The following is a 4,597-nucleotide window of genomic DNA, read 5'->3' on the forward strand; positions in this document are numbered from 1 at the left end:
TGATTATTATGTGTGCCTTGTTATTTTCTGTATGGAATCTCAACACAACATAAACTGTTTAAGGGAAAGATTTTGCATCCTTTCTCCTTTTCTCTAGCAGAAGGGTCAGAAAGCCCCTATGGCCCCTTTGAAGGACTGAGGAATTATAACCCAACTTCAACCTCCCTTTGAAGTAAATATTATTGAGTTATTCTAGTTATTAATGACCCTAAGCACCTCACTGACCCCTGCCAAAGCTTGCTCTGAGCCACTGCACTGCACAAAAATTTTGACTTCCCCAAATGGAGAGGCAACTTCTAAATGGCAGCTGTGGAGAAGCCTCAGAGAGTGAGAACTGCTGCCAGAGGAGCCACACAGGGTGGTCTACAAAATGCTGTCAGGGTTTTACCTCCTGATGATCCAGAAATACTTAAGGAGCTGGCATGGATCAATTCTGCCATCATTTGTCTTCTTTTTTGAAGCTGCGATTTCTGTTATCTCAAACATGCTGGAGGAGATAGAAAATTCTCAGTTCCATTTTATCCCTCAGTTTGGAAAATCAAAAGATAAAGAAGATGTAGATCTGATACTTAAATAGGATCAGGCACTTCAAAGACAAAACTATTTTCCTCCTCAGATGTTCCAGAAATTTCTTCTCAAAAAACCATGTTCTTTGTTCCTGTGATTCAGAACATAGGAAATATGTGGTGCTAAGGCTTTCCCCCTTATTCACACAATTTTCATCTTGCCAGAAATCAAAGTACTACAGAGGAGGTGGAAGCTTAAAACTGTCTATTCTGCTACCATTAAAGGATGCCTTTTTTATTCAGTTTCAACAACTTTAAATGTGAAAAACAAAAGAATCTATTTCTAAAGAAATATTCCCTATCAAATGTAATTATAAAATAATTAAATATTCCAGAAGCTTTCTTTTTACCAGATGAGCATACACATGGTTTTGTGGTCATGTCCCCTTTTGATTCAGAAAACTTCTCTAACTGAGTATTTTCTACTGTTAAATTAAATCTGGTTTTCAGGGGTGTAGGGTGGTGTTTTCACTCCTCATATACTTATTTACCTGTTTATTTATGTCCAGCCACTGGAAAAAAGATTAAGGATAGTCCCAAATTCCCTGGATGTTTCTACCATGCCAGTATCAGGTGCCACCACCAGCTGCTCTCAACCTTCCAGCTACTGCTCCAAGAATGGAGCAGCAAAGCCTTTCTCACAAGCACACACAGAGTTTTCCAGCTGATTTTGATGGGACTTGCACAGGCACATTCTGATGGCATTGGGATGACATCTCAGAGATCCCTATCTTCACTTTCTGCCTGAGCTTGTCAAGGGCTAAGCACCTTCCTAGCATTGCTCTGTGACAGGTTATAATTGAGACACTGAAAATGAGGGAGGGGTTTCCATTCAGTGGTTAATGTAAGCACCTCCCTCCATCTGCAGAACACATCAGACGGACAATCAGATTAAAGGAGGGAGGTGTTGCAGGTGCCAGGTGGGTTTAGACTATGCCCATTTTACTCTTGTTATGCCTTAGGATTTAGCTTTTATATTTTTCCGATCCTGTACTGCTTTAGTGTGTAACTAAAACTCCATAGCCTGCTAGCTACTGTTCTCCCATCCTGGTTAGACATAACAAATCCTTTCTGGGTCTGGGACTCAAAGACACCCTGTTGTCCCAGGCTCCAAAATATGTAAACTGAGCCTCTGGAAAGGTGGAACAAACTTGGGGTAATGACATCATTATCTGAAATTGTAATTGGAGAATTAACCCTGATATGCAAAGGGACCAAACTTCTAAAAGTGTGAAAAACCCGTGACCTGGCGTCCTTTTTTGGGAGTAGCCCTAGGGCTCTGTGCCCATAGTGTACTTTTGTTGAAGGCCCTTCAATAAATACCTGCTTTTATTCTCTTAATCTTCTCTAGACTGTTTCCAGGAAGCCACTCCAAGGCATCAGTTCCACTGCCTATGCAGCAATGGCCAACAGCTGCTGCCTCTGTGTTTGTTATTTCTGCTGTTTGCTGAAGTTGTCCTCGATGTGGCTGTGTAGGTAAGGAAAGGTTTGGGAACCTTACCTCCTCCACAATCAACATCAAATCCAGGTGATGATTCACTTTGACAAATAGGTTGGAGGATTTCCCCACCTGCTGGCTTTCTCCAGGAGATAGTGTGGTAAAAAGTCCTGGAGGAATTTTTTAATAGACTCTATCTTTTGGGAATTATCATTGTGTACATCTGTTCTTTTTCTACCTCTGAGGATAATCTGCATTGCTGGGAATATAGTCAGAGGAGCAATTCAAGACATAATACATTTTTTTTACTCTTCCTGCTTACTGCCCCTGATTCTTCTTGGGTATTGGGAGACTGTATGGGAAGTTGTTTTTTTACTAAGGGATTTCTTCCCCATTCTGTGGGTTATGGCTTTATCTTTCTCTTGACTTGGCATTTCCCTTTAATCCTCTGTGGAATATTTTTTGTTTTTCACTCTGGCCTGGATGCATTTTTGGCTACATTTTTTTCTTTTATGAGAACAGAGACCAATCCTGCTCCTCCACACCCACCTCGTACTGGGTGAGATCACAGTTCCACAGATCCATATTAGGTACAAGCATTTTCCCAAAGATTACACAGCAGATAAATCTCTCCATTTCAGCACATGGTTTATTACTGAATATATTGTCTGCCTACACATGCAGGAACAGATAACCAGTGATTTATATTTTCATAATGACTGCTGCAGTGATTCATTTACGCTGTGGTGTATTGGTGTCAGGGCAAATCATTTATGTAAAAGGGGAGAGAGATCAAAGAATAAATGGCAATATAAAGCGGCACAGAAAGGAAAAGAGGGTAAAAAAAGCCTGGACAAATTAAAATGCTTTCAGTGACCTGAGAAAAGTTGTGGCAAAGGAGATTTTGTATTCCTGCTGCTTTTTTTTTTCCAGGGATGGGGCATCCACAACTTCTCTGGGCAGCCTGTACCAGTCCCTCACCTCCCTCACAGTAAAAAATTTCTTCCTAATATGAAACCTTAATTTCCCCTTATTCCTTGTCCTGTCACTACAGTTCCTGATAAAGAGATTAAACACTTGGTCAGTTTAGTCTTTTCATGTCTTACTTGGAGGTAACCCTTCAACTTGTTATGCTGATATACCTTTAAAAAATCGGCCCCAGAAAGGCACTATTAACATGTCTAAGACATTACACAGAAGAGCCAGATCACCATCACCTGTACCACAGAAATCTCACTGAAGCTGGTAAGAACTGCTGTAGCCAAATCTGTCAGAAGCGCTGTTTACAAGAGTGCTTAATTTGGTGCTGATCAGCTGCTGGCTGATAATTGCATATCTGTAAATCTTCCTTCACAGATTCGTTCACACAAAGACGTGATGTCACAAATTCTTGTGCAAGGAGAAGTTCTGCATGGGTTAAGGAGCCAGAAGACAGTGACAAATGAATAAAATGACATAACAAAAGCTCAACATTTAAATCCTATGAATACTTGCTGTGCACACTGAAGGATTAATTGAAAAATACTTGGCAATAAGCACATTTGTGAATACGAAATGTATTCACCAGTACTTTGCAAATAAAAAATGAGGCTAAGGTTATGAATAAATTGTTCAGGGTTTCTACTTTTAACTCTGGAATATTTGCTGACAGCATTGTTGAAATCAGAGAGGGAATTTTTGTGGTAATATTGAATAGGTTAAAGAAGAGATAACATCAAGACACAGAATATTCAGAACCTTCTATCGTTAGGAGAAATAGTGGTTTTCACCCCATAACTTCTTTCATAACTGCTTTTCAGCAGTGCCAAGCAATTCTGGATCTTTTTGTTGGTTACATATGAGCTGAGACTTGCTATATCCACTGATTTAGAAATATTTAGTAGCAGAAAGCACATCACAGCTGGACTTCAGCAATTTTTATTTCAAACAAAACCACAGCTTTTAGTTAACACAAAGCTATTCATTAACGGAAAAACTTGGCAAGTGATTTCTGGTCAAAGTGAAATATTTCACTAAAACCTTTTCATTTTCTTGCGTTTTCTCATGTCATGTGGCCATTTGAAACGTGTCTTGCCTACACCCTATTAAACTATTGCAGAGCATAATTCCCCTGCGGTTGCCCAGTCTCCCATCACATTGACCAAAGCCAGTTAAATTTGTTTTGACTTGCAAAGCACCTTATCTATTATTCGTCCCTCTTTAGTCACCTCACTGAGGAGGTTGCTCTTTGCCTTTCAAATTGCTGGGCTTGTTTTACGCCCACTGCCGAGGCGGTGGGGACGGGTTTTGTTCCGCCCTTTGCTGCGCTGCACCACAGCAGAGGCATTCCCGAAGGTAGCCTGGGGAAGGCTTTTCATGGGAAGCCGGGCAGGTTTTGCACCACCATCTCTCCCGGAGGAATTTCTTGCGGAAAGGATGTGTTCCACTCCGTCATCAAAGCTTTCCCCAGTGGGCCGCGTACTCCCCGCGCTTGCATCAGAAATGCCTCGGGGCAGGGCTGTTCCAGCTCTCTAGCATCCAGAGAATCCAGCTCTTCCCTGAATCCAGCTCTTTTCAGGCTTTCCGCAGATGAGCTCTGGATCTTGTTGCCCAC

The 4,597-nt window shown here is 41.2% G+C and overlaps 1 long non-coding RNA gene across 1 annotated transcript; it reads left to right on the top strand.

Moving 5' to 3' along the window:
* Window positions 1-1,451: 1,451 nt before the first annotated feature.
* Window positions 1,452-3,607, top strand: LOC109143937. Its single transcript, XR_002044343.1, has 3 exons — window positions 1,452-1,486; window positions 1,918-2,042; window positions 3,361-3,607. It is a non-coding gene; the product is annotated as an uncharacterized LOC109143937 (long non-coding RNA).
* Window positions 3,608-4,597: the final 990 nt, after the last annotated feature.

The sequence above is a fragment of the Corvus cornix genome, chromosome 1, assembly GCF_000738735.6.
Source record: "Corvus cornix cornix isolate S_Up_H32 chromosome 1, ASM73873v5, whole genome shotgun sequence".
NCBI lineage: Eukaryota > Metazoa > Chordata > Aves > Passeriformes > Corvidae > Corvus > Corvus cornix.